Below are 20,767 nucleotides of genomic sequence, written 5' to 3'. Positions count from 1 at the left end.
AACCTATAGCTCTCCTCGGGCATCCACAAGGCAGCAGAACTATTCACCTATGGCTGAGAATTTGGTTTATGAATGCCAGGTTGTGTTCACATGCTGGTGGGACTGCACACTTCATGTCTGAGGGACAAATCCTCTCCAAGTTCATCTGAGATTGCAAGGGCCCCATTTTCCATCTTGTCGCGACGAGAAGGCACAGCGAGGACTTGTCGATGGAGAGGCTGTGTACTGATATGGAGAGACTTATACAATTGACAGTTTCTCACATTGCTGCTAACCAGCAGTGTAGGCTGAAAGTGAGAAGCAAACTAGCACACAAAAGTGGAAAGTATGCCAACTCTCTTCATCCACAGACTAGACACATCGCACTGATCTGTTGGACACTACCACTGAGCCATGGCTGACATTCTTTGCTCAAGGAAATGTGTAATTTGTGACTCCATGGGCGCCAATAACAGTACTGTTTAATGAATTCTTCATGTGTGCAATGAACAAGATTTTCATACAGAAAGATCTGCCATTACATTGCTCATAGCTTAATAAAATGTGTTTACCAAACAATTGTTCTCAGGAAAAATAGCAAATATGTTCCTTCAGTATCACACTGTAAAATAAACTAGAAATAGATGCAGAAATAAGTAACCTATTGAATAAGAACAAAAGAACTAGGAGCCATCTAGCCTCTCGAGCCTGCTCCGCCATTCAATAAGATATTGGCTGATCTTTTTGTGGACTCAGCTCCACTTATCCGCCCGTTCATCATAACCCTTAATTCCTTTCCTGTTCAAAAATCTACCTATCTTTGCCTTAAAAACATTAAATGAGGTAGCCTCAACTGCTTCACTGGGCAGAGAATTCCACAGATTTACAACCCTTTTGGTGAAGAAGTTCCTCCTCAACTCGGTCTCATATCTGCTCCCCCTTATTTTGAGGCTATGCCCCCTAGTTCTAGTTTCACCCACCAGTGGAAACAACCTCCCTGCTTCTATTTTATCTATTCCCTTCATAATTGTATATGTTTCCAAAAGATTCCCCCCTTATTTTTCAAATTTCAATGAGTATTGACCCAGTCTACTCTGTCTCTCCTCATAAGCGAAACCTCTCAATTCCGGAATCAACCTCGTGAATCTCCTTTGCAACCTCGTGAATCTCCTTTGCAACCTCGTGAATCTCCTCTCCAAACTCGCCAGTGCTAGTACATGCTTTCTTAAGTAAGGAGACCAAAACTGTACACAGTACTCCAGGTGTGACATCACCAGCACCCTGTACAGCCTCAACACGACCTCCCTGTTTTTAATCGCCATCCCTCTAGCAATGAAGGACAAAATTCTATTTGCTTTCTTAATTACTTGCTGCACCAGCAAACCAACTTTTTGCGATTCATGCACAAGGATACCCAGGTCCCTCTGCACAGCAACGTGCTGCATTTTTTTACCATTTAAATAATAGTCCATTTTGCTATTATTCCTACCAAAATGGATGACCTCACATTTACCAACATTGTACTCCATCTGTCAGACCCTTTCCCACTCACTTCCACTATCTATATCCCTCTACAGATTTTGTGTCCTCTGCACTCTTTATTCTATCACTCATCTTAGTATCATCTGTGACCTTTGACACATTACACTTGGTTCCCAACTCCAAATCATCTATGTAAATTGTAAACAATTGTGGACCCAACACTGATCTCTTGAGGCATACCACGAGCCACTGATCGCCAACTAGAAAAACACTCATTTATCCTCACTCTTTGCTTTCTGTCAGTCAACCGATCTTCTATCCATGCTAATACATTACCCATAAGGCTGTGCACCTTTATCTTATGCAGCATCCTTTTGTGTGGCACCTTGTCGAATGACTTCTGGAAATCCAGATACACCACATCCACCGATTCCCCGTTGTCCACTGCGCTCGTAATGTCCGCAAAGAATTTCAGTAAATTAGTTAAACATGACCTGCCTTTCATGAACTCATGCGGAGTCTGCCCAATGGGACAATTTCTATTCAGATGTCTCGCTATTTCTTCCTGTAGTTAGGATGGTTCTCCATTTACCTCAGATAAAAGTTCACGTGTTCATACAAAACCCAAACCAAGTTCTGATAATAGCTTTCCCTTTGTAGCCATCATTCTTCAGTTCTTACTGGTCATAGAATCATCATCATAGAGTCATATAGCACAGCAAAAGGCTCTTCGGCCCATCATGTCTGCACTGGCCATCAAGCACCTGTCTATCCTAATCCCATTTTCCAGCACTTGGCCCGTAGCCTTGTATACTATGGCATTTGAAGTGCTCATCTAAATGCTTATTGAATGTTATGAGGGTTCCCACCTCTACCACCCTTTCAAGCAGTAAGTTCCAGATTTTCACCGCCTCTGGGTGAAAGAGTTTTTCCTCAAATCGTCTCTAAATCTCTTGCCCTTACCTTAAATCTATGGTTTCTTCCTATTCTACTCTGTCTATGTCCTTCATAATTTTATACAACTCAATCTGGTCCCCCTCAGCCTTCTCTGCTCTAAGGAAAACAAAACCAGTCTCTCTTCACAGCTGAAACACTCCAGTCGCCCAAGCAACATTCTGGTGAATATCCTCTGCATCCTTTCTAGTGTTAGTGAATGAGATTGGGCCAGCCCACTTTATCAATGACCAATCTCTTCCATTGCCAGTTGTCCCTCAAATGTGCGTCAGCGCAGAGGCAGCTTCCGGGCTGAAGTCAAGACATAACTGTGTTAGACACTCGAGTCTAAGGGAGGCTGGCTTGAGGTGGCATTCTGGGCATTCACGCAGCATTCAACAGTTGTAATTTGTTATCTGGTTTAAGTTTCTGCATTCAGCTGATGGTGATGGCAGTCAGCAATCCTTCAACTGAAAGCACAAACTTCTCTGAATGAAGGTGTGGAAGCATTAAGTTGAAATGTGTAACCTGATGTTTTCCTAATTCATGGGTGCGATTCAACTAAAGCGATTGGATTAGACTTGTTTTATTGTCACGTGTACTGAGTTACAGTGAAAGGTATTGTTCCAGGCAGATCATTCCATACATGAAAAAACATAGGACATACATAAATACACAATGTAAATACATAGGCATCGGGTGAGCATATGGAATGCAGTACTACTCAGTAGAGAAGATGTGTGAAGAGATCAGATCAGTCCATCAGAAGGTCATTCAGGAGTCTGATAACAGTGGGGAAGAAGCTGTTTCTGAATCTGTTAGTATGTATTCTCAGACTTTTGTATCTCCTGCCGATGGAAGAGCGAATAACCTGGGTGGGAGGGGTCTTGGATTATGCTGCCCGCTTTCCCCAGGCAGCAGGAGGTGTAGACAGAGTCAGTGGATGGGAGGCAGGTTCGCATGATGGACTGGGCTGTGTTCACGACTCTCGGTAGTTCCTTTTTTAAAAAGTGTTTATATTGTTATTTTTCACTTTTTACAGAGTAACGGCTCAAGTGTGTCTGATATTTACAAATAAAGTTGTTTCTTAATTATACAGCTTTCTACATGTGGTTTTCCCTGCCTGCTCCCCCCCCCCTTCCTTTGTTGGTGGCTTAGTATCCCTCTTAGTGATGCCTTCTGCCATTGGCGTCACACACTGCGTTCCGTTTCTTTCTGTTGGGGTCTTTAGTTTTTTGTCGTTGGGGGGGGGGGTTTGCTGCCTGGCCCCTCCCCATCTCTCCTTTTACCCCCTGTGTTCCACTCTGTGGCCTCCTTTGGGTTCCCTTCTCCCCTTCCCTTCCTCCACCTTTTTTCTCTTGTGTGTGTCTTTCCTTGTCTCCCTCCTTCCTCTCTTTCCCAAGTCGCTGTTGGCCTCGAACAGGTCTTACATAGAATTTACACTGCAGAAGGAGGCTCTTAGACCCATCGAGTCTGCACCAGCCCTTGGAAAGAGCACCTTACAAAAGCCCACGTCTCCACCCCATCCTCGTAACCCAGCAGCCTCACCTAACCTTTTGGACACTAAGGGGCAATTTATCATAACCATTCCACCTAACCTGCACATCTTAGGACTGTGGGAGGAAACCGGAGAACCCGGAGGAAACCCACGCAGACACGGGGAGAAAGTGCAAAATCCACAGTCACCCGAGGCTGGAATTGGACCTGGGTCCCTGGAGCTGTGAGGCAGCAGTGCTACCCAAGGTCTTGGAGGCTGATGAATGGTCCCCACGCATTGTGGAAGCCCTTGTCCGACCCTCGGATGGTGTATTTGATCTCCTCCAGGTGGAGAAATTCTAACAGGTCTGCCAGCCAGTCTGCAGCTGTGGGTGGTGCTGCTGATCGCCAGCCAACCAGCCGAGCAGGATTCTCCGGCGTGCGATTAGGGATGCAAAAGCCAGGGCATCAGGCCTCTTCCCCATATGTAATTCTGGCTGGTCCAATACTCCGAAGACTGCCACTCTTGGGCACGGCTCCACCCTTACCCTCAGAACCTTGGACATCGTCTCAAAGAAGGCTGTCCAGAACCCGACAAGTCTGGGGCAGGCCCAGAACTTGTGGGTGTGGTTGGCCGGGCCTCCCTGGCACCGTTTATCCTCCACCTCCTGGAGGAACCTGCTCATTCGTGTTCTGGTTAGGTCAGCTCTGTGCACCAACTTGAACTGCATGAGGCTGAGCCTTGTGCAGGAAGAGGTGGAGTTGGCCCTACTCAGTGCTTCGCTCCACAGTCCCCAACCCACTTCCATTCCTCAATTCATCCTCCCATTTTCATCTGGCTTCGTCGAGTGGTAGTCCTGCCGTATTCAGTAACCATCTGTATATATTCCCACAGTTTTCCCCCTCCTTGCTGTCCGTGTTTATTAGTTCCTCCAGTAGAGTGTCTCTTGGGGCCCTGAGGTACTTTGCCGTCTTCTCGCGGAGAAAGTGTTTAATTTGGAGGTCTCACAGTTCCTGTCCTGTTCGCAAGTCCAGGTCCCCCATCAGTTTGTCCAATGTCGTGAGTCTGTCTCCTATGTAAAAGTCTCTGACCGTTAGCGTCCCCTTGTCCTGTCTCCAATTTTTAAAGGTGGCGTCGAGCATGGCTGGTGGGAATCTGTGATTGCCGCAGATGGGGCCATGGGGGACATCCCGGTTAGTCCGAAATGCTGCCTCATTTGGTTCCATGTTTTCAGAGTGTCTATGCACTGGGCAGGATGTGTACTTTGTTGGGGGGATGGGAGTGTTGCCGTGGCGAGGGCTCGGAAGGTCGTTCCCTTGCAGGAGGATCCTCCAGCCTCAACTATTCCGTGTTTGGCTCTCGTATCCATCCCCTCGCCCTGTCACTGTGGCTGCCCAGTGGTAATACTGTAGTTTTGGTAGGGCCAGACAACCATGTTTTTTCTCCTTTGCAGTGTTGTCTTGGGGATTCTTGGGTTCTTACCGCCCCACGCAAAAGCCATGATCATTTTGTCCACTTTGTGGAAATAGGCCTTGGGGTTTAAGATTGATATGGATCTAATCAGGAAGAGGAACTTCGACAGTACGTTCATTTTGATCATCTGCACCCTCCCTGCCAGGGAAAGTGGGAGCGCATCCCATCTCTGTAGGTCCTTTTTAACTTCCTCTGCCAGGCTGGCCAAATTCCACTTGTGAATCTGTCCAGTCATGGGCGATCTGGATCCCCAGGTAGCGGAATTTGTTTTGGGTTAGTTTAAATGGTAGTCCCTCCAGTTCTGTCCTTCTCCCGTTCGGGTTCACCAGGAATGTCTCTCTCTTGCCCAGATTGAGTTTGTAGCCCGAAAGGCTCCAAACTATTCCAGGAGCTGCATCATTGCTTTCAGGCCGTTCTGTGGGCCCGAGATGTCGAAGAGCAGATCACCCCATAGAGCAATACTATGTGCTCTCTGCCTCCTCTTTGGATGTCCTTCTAGCTTTTTGCATCTCGCAGGGTGATTGCCAGGGTTCAATTGCCAGGGCGAACATAAGCGGGCATCCCTGCCTTGTGCCCCTGTGTAGTTGGAAATATTCTGAGCTAGTGGTGTTGGCCCGAACGTTCACCCACGAGATGAAATGAAATTGCTTATTGTCACAAGTAGGCTTCAAATGAAGTTACTGTGAAAAGCCCCTAGTCGCCACATTCCGGCGCCTGTTCAGGGAGGCTGGTACGGGAATTGAACCGTGCTGCTGGCCTGCCTTGGCCAGATGAGCTCTATCCCCAGCCCAAACCGCTCCAGTACCCCTATGAGGTACTTCCACTCGACTCTGTCGAAGGCTTTTTCTGTGTCCAGGGAGACAATCAACTCTCGTGTTCTCTCCCCGTACAGGGTCATTATTACATTCAGCAGCCGGCTGATATTCGCAGTTAGCTGCCTACCCTTGACAAAGCCAGTCTGGTCCTCTGCGATCACCTCTGGTACGCAGTTCTCCAATCTCTTGGCCAGAACTTTCGCGAGTATCTTCGTGTCTACATTGAGTAGCGAAATGGGCCTGTATGATCCACATTCCGTTGGGTCCTTGTCATTTTTGGGTATCGGCAATATCGTGGCCTTTGTTAGCAGAGGAGGCAAGGTGCCCCTCGCTAGCGAGTCTGAGAACATATCCCGTAGTTGTGGGGCCAGGGCTGATGCAGATTTCTTATAGAAGTCCGCCGGGAACCTGTCAGGTCCCGGGCCTTCCCCGCCTGCATGGAGCTGATACTCTCCATGATCTCTCCCAGTCCTATTGGTGCTTCCAGCTCCCCCATCTATCGTCCCCCATGACTGGCGTCATCTCTGCGTCTCTGCCAGGGGTTTCGGAGGTGTACAGTCCTCAGTAAAAGGTCTTGAATGCTCGGTTGAACTCTTTTTGCTCAGCTACCAGTCTGCCTCTGCTGTTCCTTACCTGAGCTATCTCTCTCATGGCGGCCTGGTTTCTCAGCTGGTGGGCCAGTAGGTGACCAGCCTTTACCCGTGTTCGTAGAAGGTCCCCCGTGTTTGGCGGAGTTCGTGCACTGCTTTCCTGGTGGACAGCAGGTTAAAGTCCATTTGCAGCTTTTTATCTCTCTGCCGGAAGCTCTACGGTCGGGGCCTCGGAGTATTTTCTGTCGAACTCCAGCATGGAGTTAATCAGTTGTTGCTTGGCCACCCTCTCTTCCCTGTCTCTTCGTGCCTTGTAGGCTATAATCTCTCCCCTAATCACAGCTTTCAGTGCCTCCCAGAGCGTGGAAGGTGAGACCTCCTCGCTCTGGTTATTTCTGATGTACTCGCCTATGGCTTGTGATATTTTCGAGCAGAAGCCCTTAGCGACCAGTAGGTCCTTTTCCAACCTCCACGTGGGGCATGGGCACGGCCTGTTTCCAGCTTCATGTCCATGTAGTATGGAGTGTGGTCGGAGATAACTATCGTGGAATATTCCGCCCTTACTATTCCTGGAAGCACCGCTTTCCTCACTGCAAAGACGTCTATTCTCGAGTATGCTTTGTGAACTGGTGAAAAAAACAAGAATTCCTTCTCACCGGGGTGTAAGAACTGCCAAGGGTCCACCGACCCCATCTGCTCCATGAATCTTCCCAGCTCCCTAACCATGCCCGTCCTTTATCCCGATTTGGGGTTCGATTGGTCTTTCAGCGGGTCCTGTATACAGTTGAAGTCGCTCCCCATGATCAGTTGGTGCGCATCAGCATCGAGGATTTCCACTATGGTCTTTTTTATGAAATCTGTGTTGTCCCAGCTGACAGTAGACATGTAACCTTGTCCTATTGCTAAGCAGTATGGCTACTCTCCTGACCCCCGTTCCTTAGCATGAATGGTACGTCTGTCCCACCCAGCCTTTTCTAACCCCCCAGTCGGTCCTTCTCCCTCCTGCAGCAAGACTATGTCGGCCTTCAAACTTCTTAGGTGGGCGAAGCCTCTGGATCTTTTCACTGGGCCGTGTAGCCCCCTGACATTCCAGGTAATAATCCTGGTGGAGGTTCTGGCCCCCCGCTCCTGCGGGATCACCATACTTACCTGATTGACCAGCCCCTGCACTCCGGGGTCTCCCTTTGTTAGGGGCCACCCAAAAGCGGCCATGGTCACCATGAGGCCGGGCCCCTGCGCTCCGGGCTTTCCCTAAGTCCAGGGGGCACCCAACATGGGCATCAACTGTGCATATGCCACACCTGCTGCTCGTGGCTTTTTCTGCTGTCTTTTCGGCCCCTCGACCTCCCATTTTCCAGTATGTTCTTGTTGTTTTCTTCTCGTTGTTTAGGCAGTTTGGTCTTCGAATCTTGGGCAAAGTTCGACTAAAAGTGCCCTATTTGGTTCTGGTTTGTAGGAGAGCCACCTGATGTGCGTCCCCTCAGCACATCACCGTCACCGGAGGTCTTGATTGTCTGTAGTTTCTTAGGATCTTGGGCCAAGCAGTTGCTATACCAGGCTGTGATGCAGCCAGATGGGATGCTTTCTGTGGTGTATCTGTAAAAATTGATAAGAGTCAATGTGGATATGCCAAATTCCCTTAGTTTCCTGAGGAAGTATAGGCTCTGATTGTGCTTTCATGGTGATAGCATCGACTTGGGTGAACCAAGACAGATTGTTGGTGATGTGCACACCTTGGAATTTGAAGCTGTCAACCATCTCCACCTCAGCACCATTGATGCAGACAGGGGTGTATACAGTACTTTGCTTTCTGAAGTCAATGACCAGCACTTTAGTTTTGCTGACATTGAGGGGAGGATTGTAGTCGTTACACCACTCCACTAGATTCTCAATCTTCCTCCTGTACTCTGACTCATTGTTGTTCGAGATCTGACCCACAATGGTCGTGTCATCAGTAAACTTGTAGATGGAGTTGGAGCCAAATTTTGTGTATAGGGATTATAGTAGGGGGCTAAGTACGCAGCTTTGCGGGAACCCGGTATTGAGGACTACCGTGGAGAAGGTGTTGTTGTTTATCCTTACTGACTGTGTCTATGGGTCAGGAAGTCAAGGGTCCAGTTGCAGAGTGAGGAGCCAGATCCTAGTTTTTGGAGTTTTGATGTGAGCTTGGCTGGGCTAATGGTGTTGAAGGCGGAGCTTAGTCAATGAATAGGAGTCTGATGTAGGAGTCCTTGTTGTCGAGATGCTCCTGGGATGAGTGTAGGGCCAGGGAGATAGCGTGTTCTGTGGACCGGTTGTGGCAGTATGCAAATTGCAGTGGATCAAGGCATTCTGAGAGTATGGAGTTGATGTGTCTCATGACCAACCTCTCGAAGCACTTCATAATGATTGATGTCAAGGCCACAGAACGGCCGTCGTTGGGGCATGTTGCCTGGTTCTTCTTTGGCACCGGTATGATGGTGGTCTTCTTGAAGCATGTGGGAACCTCGGAACGGAGTAGGGAAAGGTTGAAGATGTCTGCAAACACATCTGCCGCCTGGTCTGCGCCGGCTCTGATTGCACGACCAGGGACCCGTCAGGACCTATGGCTTTATGAGGTTTCACTTTTGAGAAGGCCAATCTGACTTCAGAAGCTGTGGCGATAGGTCTGGGTGTGTCCAAGACTGCTGGGGCAGTTGACTACGTTTTGATAGTTTCCTGCTCGAACCGAGCATAGAATGCATTGAGTTCATCGGGGAAGGGTGCGCTGCTGCCGCAGATTCTACTCGGCTTCGCTTTGTAGCCCATTATGTTGTTTAAGCCTTGCCACAACCGACGACAGTCCGTGACATTAGTCTATGACTAGCTTAGCCTGGTATTGTCTCTTGGCATCCTTGATGACTTTGCGAAAGGTAACAAAGTCCCATAGCGAGTGCGTTTAGCCGCGTGTTGCTCACAGCACCGAGAAACACATAGCTTTACAATGCCACTCGCATTAAGTAAGGGGCCTCAGCGGGGAATGCACAGCCCCGTTTTCAACACCGAGGAGCTCTGCTCACCGGAACTGCTCAGTAGCGAGAGGTTCGGACGCTATTTTTAATAACGCCCTGATCTCCGATGCCCCCGACGTGACCCTGACACTCCTCCCAAGCCACAAGGCATATGGATGGGTCTCTCCCCCCCCGCAATCCCCAATACCCGAGCAGGGCACCCCTGGCCCGATCGCCAGCACACAAAAAATGTCAGCCTGGCACCTTGGCAGTGCCTGGGAGACCCCACAAATGAAATTCCATTTGGTCCCCATTTGTGGGGATCAGTGCTGTACGGCGCTCCGCAATGGACGGGATTTACATCGCAACATCTCGCGAGATCACGGGTCTCCCGGCTTTTACTGGCCATGCTGCGCCACGGCGAGCTGCTTTTCAGGCACACCCTATATTTTTGTATGTTTGTGTGTTAAATAGCTTGCCGGTACTTTTATCTATGCTTCCCAGCCATTTACTAACCGGGGATCATATACCCTGCTATCTATTTACTGATACAACCAGATATGTCCTCTGAGTCATTCCTCATTACTAGGAATACAAAAAGGTCAACTTTTCATCTCATCGCCTCAACAAACTACAGACAGGCTTGGAGTGACTGGTTTTGAGTGACAGTCCACAGCCTCCAGAAGTATCCCAGTACTCGATTAACCTAATTGGTAAGAGCTTCACACTGAGTGTAAATCCGAAACCGCATCCTTCCTGTCCTTTGCAAATCAACCCTTGATTGTGTTTCATGCTTTTGGATCCATTGGCCTGGCAAAGTGTTATATTATCCACCTTATTTACCAATAATATGAACACCTGGGCAGTAAAAAATATTCACTGAGCTCAACCAGAGCTGTCCATGTCCTTGAACTCAACTTTCAACTAACTTATCATTAATTCCTTAAATTTTAATCCCTCTTTTAAAAATCCTTTCCACATGGAACATCATCAGACACCTGAACTGTATGTCCTGATAAATTAATGTTTATTACATTTCCCTTCTTTCCCTAGTTTTGTTCCCACCTCAATTAAATTCAATGAATGCCCATCATAACTCGCTTAATTACTCAGCCAGGTCTCTCTAGTCAATTCACCCAAACCAGTGAGACATGTTTCCTCTTATATCGTGCTCCTGGGCTCTATGCTATTTTGACAGCACTCTGTAAAATGTTCTTCAGACTTTTTCCTCATCACTTATACAGGCAAAATATTGAATATATTTCAGCAATGCTCATCTTATCTTTATACTGAGGAAGGCTACAGATTTTCAGTACATTTAAAAAAAATTGTTTCAAAGTTTGTCTTTTAGAGAGTGTGAAACATTATTTCTGTGCACATACATCTGTAACCTTGTGTGATATTGTGAACCTGTAGATATACACACAACCTTGTCAGGGATTCTGTATCTGTAGACCTGCACACGTGACTTTATGAGGGATTGTGTATGCTGAAGCGGCAACGTGCACAAGAAGACAACAGCGGCGAAACACGGCCGAGAGAAGTGAGGGGCAACACCAGCACCAGATCCACTCGAGGATTGCCCTCCGGAAGTGCCTAGCCGGCACAAACGGATGCCGACTTATTATTTTTAAAAAATATATATTTTTATTCAACTTTTTCCAACAATTTTTAATAACAAACAACCCCCCCCCATAACAAAAGGAAGAAAGAACACAAACCCCACATTCAAAAATAATAAACTACATATACATTGGGTTTCTCCCACCTATATTAACCCCTCCATATAACATTCAACAGTACCCTGGGGGAACCCCCCCCACCCCCCGGGTTGCTGCTGCTGCTGACCTCCTCCTAATGCTCCGCGAGATAGTCTAGGAACGGTTGCCACCGCCTGAAGAACCCCTGCACAGACCCTCGTAAGGCAAACTTTATCCTCTCCAGCTTAATGAACTCTGCCATGTCATTTATCCAGGCTTCCACACTGGGGGGCTTTGGGTCCTTCCATAGTAACAAGATCCTCCGCCGGGCTACCAGGGACGCAAAGGCCAGGATACCGGCTTCTTTCGCCTCCTGCACTCCTGGCTCGTCCGTTACCCCAAATAATGCCAACCCCCAACTCGGCTTGACCTGGACTTTCACCACCTTGGAAATAGTCCTCGCAAGACCCCTCCAAAACCCCTCCAGTGCCGGGCACGACCAGACCATGTGAACGTGAGTTGCCGGACTCCCCGAGCACCTCCCACACCTGTCCTCCACCCCAAAGAACCTACTCATCCTCGCCCCTGTCATATGCGCTCTGTGAACAACCTTGAATTGTATTAGGCTGAGCCTGGCGCAAGAGGAGGAAGAATTAACCCTACTCAGGGCATCAGCCCACAGACCCTCATCTATCCCCAAGCTCCTCCTCCCACTTGCCCTTTAGCTCCTCTACCGCGGCCTCCTCCTCTTCTTTCATCTCCTGATAGATCGCCGAGACCCTGCCCTCTCCAACCCATACACCCGAAATCACCCTGTCCTGAATCCTCTGTGCCGGGAGCAACGGGAATTCCCTCACCTGCCGCCTCACAAACGCCCTCACTTGCATGTACCTGAACGCATTTCCCAGGGGTAGCCCAAACTTCTCCAGCGCCCCTAGGCTCGCAAACGTCCCATCTATAAACAGGTCCCCCATTCTTCTGATCCCTGCCCTATGCCAGCTCCGAAACCCCCCCATCCATCCTTCCCGGGACGAACCGATGGTTCTCTCTAATCGGGGACCAAACCGAGGCTCCCATCTCGCCCCTATGCCGGCTCCACTGCCCCCAGATCTTAATCGTTGCCGCCACCACCGGGCCCGTGGTGTACCTTGTCGGCGAGAGCGGCAGCGGTGCCGTCACCAGCGCCCTCAGGCTCGTGCCCCTGCAGGACGCCATCTCCAACCTCTTCTACGCCGCCCCCTCTCCCTCTATTACCCACTTATTGATCATCGCCACGTTGGCTGCCAGTAGTTGCCACCCAGATTCGGCAACGCCAGCCCTCCTTGTCCCTGCTACGCTCCAGAAACATCCTCTTTACCCTCGGGGTCTTATTTGCCCACACGAAACCCATGATGCTCCTACCTACCCGTTTAAAAAAGGCCTTGGTAATTCGGATGCCGACTTATATTATAATATCCTGTGTACATAACGGCAAAATATACTCTGTTCAAAAATCCAATAAAAAACATTTAGATTAAAAAAAGAACAGCAAAGAATAACTAACATACAGGTAAAGAGGGAGAAATTAGAGTATGAGCAAAAGCAAGCTAAAAACAGACGGTAAGAGTTTCTACAGGTATTTAAAAGGGAATAGACTAAGTAAAGTGTGTGGTCGCCGAGAGAGTGAGAATGGGAAATAAGGAAATGGTGGATAAACTGAGCAGTTGTTTTGCATCTGCCTTTGCTGGAGAGGATACAATTTACATTGTATAAATAATCGTGAATCAGGAGGTGGGAAAGTTGGAGGAGCTTAAAATTATAATCATCAGAGAAATGATACAGAAAAAAATATTAGAACCAAGAGCTGACAAGTCCCCGGGTCCTGATGGACGTCATCCTAGAGTCTTAGAAGAAGTAGCTGCTGAGATGGTAAATGCATTGGTTTCAGTTTTCCTAAATTCCATGGATTCTGCAAGTGTCCCATCATATTAGAGAACAAGAAATGTGACTCTTCTATTCAAGCAACGGAGGAGACAGAAAGCAGGAAACTACAGACCAGTTGACTTAATATCTATTGTAGAGACATTCCTAGAATCTATTATTTAGGAGTTTACAGCACAACAGTTAGAAAATCTTAATTCGGACTTCTGGGTGCGGCTATGCAGAGCTAGGTCGCATATTCGGTAGCTCCCGCTTGGAACGGACTTTTGGGCTCTTTTACAGGGCCCCCACAGCATTTGTTTGACATTTCCCGGTGTGGGAAGAAGACTGCAGCATTCCCCTGACAGTGTCCCCCAGGAATGTTATGTCTTTTGGCTACCAGACCCGGCAAAAACAGTAAAAGATTTGGCTTGAGCTGCAGGAATAGACAAAGGCCTCTTCCAGCATGCAGGTGGGGGAAGGGCAAGCTTAAAGCTGCAATCTGACTTGACTCTATCGAAGGTGAATTCTAGCAGCAGAGGGAACAACTGTGAAAAGATCTACCAAGGCCATTGAAGAAGCAGGGACGAGGCTTCCGGTGGTGGCCATGGAGGAGTAGGTTGCGCATTCGGCAGCTCCCGTCTGGAACGGACTCTCAGACCTTTTTCAGGAGTTTCCATAGACTTTTTGGGGCAGACTGGTGAAGCGAACACTGCCAAAAGGATTCCCTCTCAACTTCCGGTTGCGGCTATGCGGAGCTAAGCAGCACGATTCGGCAACTCCCGCTACCACGGACTTTCGGGCTGGTTACAGGAGCCCCAACCGAACTTTTTTTTTTTTTTTTTTTTTTTGACGCAACCCATGGGGAAGGGAAGAGCGAGGTCCCCCTCCAACTTCTATGAAACGGACCAGAAGTGTAACGGCCAAAGGAGCGGCACTGGAGCAACGAGAGAAGCGAGGGAAAGAAAACAAAATGGCGGTGGCCAGGGACAAAGGAGAGCTGCAGGAGTTCATCAAGCGCTGCTTCGAGGAGCAGCGCGAGGAGATGCGCAAGGAGATGTTGGCGCCTATGCTTTCGGCAATTGAAAGACTCGGGGTCACCCAGAAGGCCCACGAAGCTAAGATCCAGGAGGTACAGAAAAGAGTCAGTCAGAACGAAGACGAGCTCGTGGGCCTGGCGGTGAGAGTGGAGCAGAACGAGGCGCTACACGAGGTGGGCGGGAAGACTCGAAGACCTGGCGAACAGGTCGAGGAGAAAGAATCTGCGAATCCTGGGTCTCCCTGAGGGAGTGGAGGGGGCTGATGCCGGGGCATACGCGAGCACGATGCTCGAGGCGATGATGGGCACGAAGGCCCCTTTGAGGCCGCTGGAGTTGGACGGGGCACATCGGGTGCTGGCGAAGAAGCCCCAGGCAAATGAGCCGTCAAGGGCGATGGTGGTGAGGTTCCACCGGTTCACGGACAGAGAGTTGGTCCCGAGATGGGCCAAGAAGGAGCGGAGCAGTAAGTGGGACAATGCAGAGATCCGAATATACCCGGACTGGAGCACGGAGGTTGCAAAGCGGAGAGCGGGTTTCAACCGGGCCAAAGCGGCGTTGTACCGGAAAGAAGTGAAATTCGGAATGCTGCTGCCAGCGCGAGTGTGGGTCACAAACAAGGGCCAACACTATTACTTTGAAACGCCTGAAGAGGCGTGGACCTTTGTACAAGCTGAAAAGTTGGACTCTGAGGGTTTGTGAGGGTGGGGGGGATGTTTTGGGGTTTGATGTGTGAGGGTTGTTGTATATAGGGGGTCAATCACGCGCAGGAAATGTTACATGGGCTGGGGGAGAGAGACAAAGCCGCGACAGGAGCTGCGCCAGAGGGGGCGGAGTGGGCTTTGGAAAGCGCGGGGTGTTTTCCCGTGCGCGGGAAGAAAGGCGGGAAGGGGAACGAAGGAATGCATATGGATTGGGAGACTCCCACACGGGGAGGTTAATGGGACGGCGGGGGAAGCCGGGGTCAGCAGGCGTCAGCTGACTTACGGGAGTGACATGGGGGGAGCAAAAAAGCTAGCCAGGGGTCTAGCGGGGGGGGGGGGGAGGAGGGGGGGGAAGGGTTGCTGCTGCACTGGCCGAAAGGGAATGGGACACAGAAGAGGTGGTCGGGACTGGAGGGTGAGGGAGGCGTGGACACGGGACTGGCCCAGAAAAGGAGATGGCTAGTCGGCGGGGCGTGGGTGGGTGGGGGGGCGGGGGGCGGGGGGGGGGGGGGTGAGAGCCCCTCCAATCCGGCTGATAACGTGGAATGTGAGGGGCCTGAATGGGCCGGTGAAGAGGGCTCGAGTGTTCGCGCACTTAAAGGAACTGATGGCGGACGTGGCCATGCTCCACGAGACACACCTGAAGGTGACGGACCAGGTCAGGCTAAGAAAGGGATGGGTAGGACAGGTATTCCACTCGGGACTGGACGCGAAGAATAGAGGGGTGGCAATATTGGTGGGAAAGTGGGTGTCATTTGAGGCCAAGACTATTGTAGCGGACAATGGAGGGCGATATGTAATGGTGAGCGGTAGGCTGCAAGGGACGTGGGTGGTGTTGGTAAATGTATACGCCCTGAACTGGGATGATGCAGGTTTCATGAAGCGCATGTTGGGGCGCATTTCGGACCTGGAGATAGGAGGCCTGATAATGGGAGGGGACTTCAATACAGTGTTGGATCCAGCACTGGACCGCTCCAAATCAAGGACTGGAAAGAGGCCGGCGGCGGCCAAGGTACTTAGGGGGTTTATGGATCAGATGGGGGGAGTGGACCCATGGCGGTTTGCAAGGCCGCAGGCCAGGGAATTTTCTTTCTTCTCCCATGTACACAAAGCCTACTCCCGGATTGTTCTGGGTAGGGCGCTCACCCCGAGGGTGGAGAGGACGGAGTATTCGGCTATAGCCGTTTCGGACCATGCCCCGCACTGGGTGGAACTGGAGCTGGGAGAGGAGAGGGACCAACGCCCGTTGTGGCGGCTGGATGTGGGACTGCTGGCGGACGAGGTGGTGTGTGGGAAGGTGAGGGGGTGTATCGAAAGGTACTTGGAGGCCAACGACAACGGGGAGGTGCGGGTGGGGGTGGTATGGGAGGCGTTGAAGGCTGTGATCAGGGGAGAGCTAATTTCCATTAGGGCTCATAGGGAGAAGACAGAGGGCATGGAAAGGGAGAGGTTAGTGGGGGAGATTTTGAGAGTGGACAGGAGATACGCAGAGGCCCCGGAGGAAAGATTACTTGGGGAAAGACGACAGCTCCAGATGGAGTTTGACCTGTTGACCACAGGGAAGGCGGAGGCACAGTGGAGGAAAGCGCAGGGGGCGACCTACGAGTATGGGGAAAAGGCTAGTCGGATGCTGGCACACCAGCTCCGTAAGTGCACGTCACAGGATCGTGAGGAGCCCTATTTCGTTTACACTACCCCATTATCCATCACACAATTGAGAGATGCCTGCGTCAAAATTGAACCATTCCAACCCACAGCAGAAGCACTTTTCCAAGATCTGCCATCCAATCTGTTCCTCTATCTCTCTGCTGCTATTGGGAGGTCTATAGAAAACTCCCAATAAAGTGACTGCTCCTTTCTTGTTTCTTACTTCCACACATACTGACTCAGTAGACAAACCCTCCTCAACTACCTCCTTTTCTACAGCTGTGATACACTCCCTAATTAACAGTGCCACTCCCCCTCCTCTTTTACCTCCCTCCCTATTCTTCTGAAAACATCTAAATCCCGGAACCTCTCACAACCATTCCTGCCTGGAGTTTACACATTCTCCCCACGTCTGCGTGGGTTTCACCTCCACAACCCAAAAGATGTGCTGGTTAGGTGGATTGGCCACCCTAAATTGCCCCTTAATTGGAAAAAGAAAAATAATTGGTTACTCTAAATTTATATAAAAAAAAGAAAAACGGAAGTTGATGTGAACTTCTAAATGGCGTTACTAAAGTGCCACATAACAGACTTGCCAGAAAAGTTGAAGCCCATGGGATAAAAGGGGTGAATATTTAATTGTCTGAGTGGTTATTGTTCGTGTTGGAGAAACATAGATTCTGCTATGGTCAGTACTAGGACCTAGACTTGGGTGTACAGTGTATAAATTTAAAAGATGCAGATAACACAAAGTTTGGAAGTATTGTCAACTGCGAGAAGGATATCGCTAGATCAGGGCAGAACAGTAGCATATTGGTTGCACAGTTGCTTCACAGCTCCAGGGTCCCAGGTTCGATTCCCGCCTTGGGTCACTGTCTGTGTGGAGTCTGCACGTTCTCCCCGTGTCTGCGTGGGTTTCCTCCGGGTGCTCCGGTTTCCTCCTACAGTCCAAAGATGTGCGGGTTAGGTGGATTGGCCATGATAAATTGCCCCTAGTGTCCAAACAAAAGGTTAATTGGGGTTACTGGGTTAAGGGGATGTGGTGGAGGAGGTGCGTCCTTGAGTGGGGTGCTCTTTACAAAGGCCAGTTGAGAGAGCTGTTCTAAAGACATAAAACCATTCCTTCTCGGCCTTTTGGCTAAGATCGAGTGTGAGGTCGGGTGTAATGCCTGGACCTGGTATGTCTCTCTTGTGGGGACCATGAATTGGATTGAATTTGAATTGGTTTTTGGAGCACGCAAGGAGATGATTTAGGGGTTTGCCCCTGTCCACTCTGCTTTGGCTTTATAACTCTGATAAAGGAATTTAAAAAAGGCATAAAGCCCAAGATCTTGGGTTTTATAAACAAAAAGCATAGCATACAGAAGCCAGTAAGCAATGATGAACATTAATTAAATACTGGTTTGGTATTGTGCTCAATTTTGGACAACACACTTAAGGAAATATGTGAAGGATATAGAGAAGGTGCAGGAAAGATTTACAAGAATATTTCCAAGGTTGAGGAACTTGATTCTTAACTGCCCTCTGAAATAGCCTAACAAGCCACTCCGTTGTATCAAGTTGCTACTGCTATGAACTCGGCACCAGAAATGTCATGACATACTTTACATGTCAACCATGCAGTGTTGTCCTCAGTAACATCTGGGAGCTTGTACCAAAAATTGAATTGCCCTGTGAGTCCTCACCATTTACTGTGTACACCATGAAGTGTGATGGCTCAAACAGGGGCAAGGAAACCACCGGTGATTACCACCCATGAATCTGAACTTCTCCATGTTCAATGTCACCTGGAAGAAGCACTGAGGATGAGAAGGACACAATGTACTCTGGGTGGTAATTGCAATGTCCAAGAGTGGCTCAAGCAGCACCTTTGCTGACCGAGCCCTGAAGGACATACCTGTCAGACAGGGCCTGTGTGAGAGATCGGAGAAAACCTACTTGAGCTCTATAAAAATACAATTAGGAGTGACAATTGCATAGTTCTTGTGGAGATGTAGTCCCACCTTACACTGAGGGCACTCTCCATCATGTGGAGCACTACCACCCTGCTAAATGGATGGACTCCGAACAGATCTAGCTGTACAAAACCAGATGTCATTGAGGCCTTGCAGGCCATCAGCGGCAGCAGAATTTGATGCAAGCACAATCTGTAACCTCATGGCCTGACATATCCCCCCCCCAATATACCGTTACCATAAAACCAGGGGATTAGACCTTGCTCAATACAGGGTTAGGAGACCATGCCAGGCGCAGCACCAGGCATACTTAAAAATGAGTTGGCAATTTAGTGAAGCTACATTAACGTGGGATAACATGCATACCAAACAATGGATATAGCATGCTATCTCACACAATCTGAATTCTCGAGGTGAGAGTGACTGTCCTTGGCATCAAGGAAGTATTTACCTAATGGGCATTAATGAGCCCTATAAATCTGAAGTCAATTGGAATCACTGTGAGTTCCTCAGGAGTTCCTAGGAACAACAGTCTTCAGCTGCTTCAATGACCTCTAAGGTAAGGTCAGATAAAGGGAATTTCAGGGGGATTTTTGCTGATGATTACGCAATGTTCAGTACCATTCAGGACTCCTCAGATACTGAAGCAGTCCACAACTGCTTGTGCAAGACCTGTACAATGTTCTGGCCTGGGCTGACAAGTGGCAAGTAACATTTGTGCCCACAGGTACCAGGTAATGAACATCTCCAACAAGGGAGAATCTTACCATTGCTGAATCCTCCACTATCAACATGCTAGGTGTTACTATTGACCTGAAACTGAACTGGACCAACCTTATAAATACTACGGCTGCAAGAGCAGGTCAGAGGTACTATGGCTGCAAGAGCAGATCAGAGGTAGGGAATTCTGCGGTTAGTAACTCGCCTCCTGACTCCTCAAAGGTGTCTCCAGGTTACAGGTCAGGAGTGTAATGGAATACTCTCCACTTGCCTAGACGAATGCAGTTCTGACAACATGAGAGCCTAAAATTACCCAAGATAATGCAGTCCGTTTGATCGGTACCCTAACCACCATCTTAAACATTCACTCTTGCCACCACTGGCAGTAATGCCCTGCAGCAACTCACTAAGGTTCTAAAGCTGTGACCTCAACCATGTAAAAGAACAAAGGCAGCCAACTCATGGGAACACCACCAACTGCAAGTTTCCCTCCGAGTCTCTCAGTGCTGGCTTGGAACCATATCGCTGTTCCTTCATTGTCACTGCAGCAAAATGCTAGAACTCCCTTCCTCATAGCACTGTGGGTGTACCTACGCCACATTGACTGCAGTGGTTCAAGAAGGTGGCTCACCATCCCCTTCTCAAATGCAGTTAGTTTTTAAAAAAAAAATGTTTATTCTCCTTTTTCACATTTTCTCCCACATTTACATTGATCAACAATAAACAATAATCAGCAAGATATGTCAGTCCCCATAATAACAACGATCCCATCTACCCACCAACCCCCAAACCTCAACCCGCATGTTTACATAAACAAATGACAGAAAGGAATCAGAGATTACTCGTAGTCACCCTTAATCTTACACAGCTTCCCCCCCCCCTCTTGTAAAACTCCTCCTCCCAACCTCGGTTCCTTCCCCCCCCAACTTTCCACCCCGGCTAGACCACTCGGACCCTGTTCTGCCAGGCTCCGATGGCCGCAGCCCAAAGATCCCCTTTTAGCACACAAACCCCGCATATCCACCTACACCCCAAAGAACCCTCATTTCGAGTGAAAGTCCCGTCCCTTCCCTTGTCCAAATATATACCACCTTGGCTCCTTTTGTCTCTACACCCGCGCGCAGTGATACAAAAAAGAAGAAAATACAGTCATGAGGTTACATCGGCACATGGTCATTCCTCAATTTGTCAGTTCTGCCACAGTCCTTCTGCTTTCGCAAACTCCTCCGCTGCTTCCGCCGTTCCAAAATAAAAGTCCCTGAGCTTGTAAGTCACCCTCAGCTTCGCTGGATATACAATGCCGCACTGCACCTTGCTAATGTACAGTGCCCTCTTCACCCGGTTGAAGGCAGCCCGCCCCCTTGCCAGCTCCACCGTAAAGTCCTGG

At 49.2% G+C, this 20,767-nt stretch overlaps 1 protein-coding gene and 1 pseudogene across 2 annotated transcripts in view; both read left to right on the top strand.

The window, feature by feature from the left end:
* rabgap1l (RAB GTPase activating protein 1-like) overlaps positions 1-20,767 on the top strand; it is a 934,074-nt gene that overhangs the window by 445,423 nt on the left and 467,884 nt on the right. The window lies entirely within an intron of this gene.
* LOC140427564 (U2 spliceosomal RNA) lies at positions 17,824-18,031 on the top strand (annotated as a pseudogene).

This window comes from Scyliorhinus torazame, chromosome 7, assembly GCF_047496885.1.
Source record: "Scyliorhinus torazame isolate Kashiwa2021f chromosome 7, sScyTor2.1, whole genome shotgun sequence".
NCBI classification, from domain to species: domain Eukaryota; kingdom Metazoa; phylum Chordata; class Chondrichthyes; order Carcharhiniformes; family Scyliorhinidae; genus Scyliorhinus; species Scyliorhinus torazame.
The sequence above is the reverse complement of the archived record's forward strand: the minus strand, read 5'-3'. Positions and strand labels throughout refer to the sequence as shown.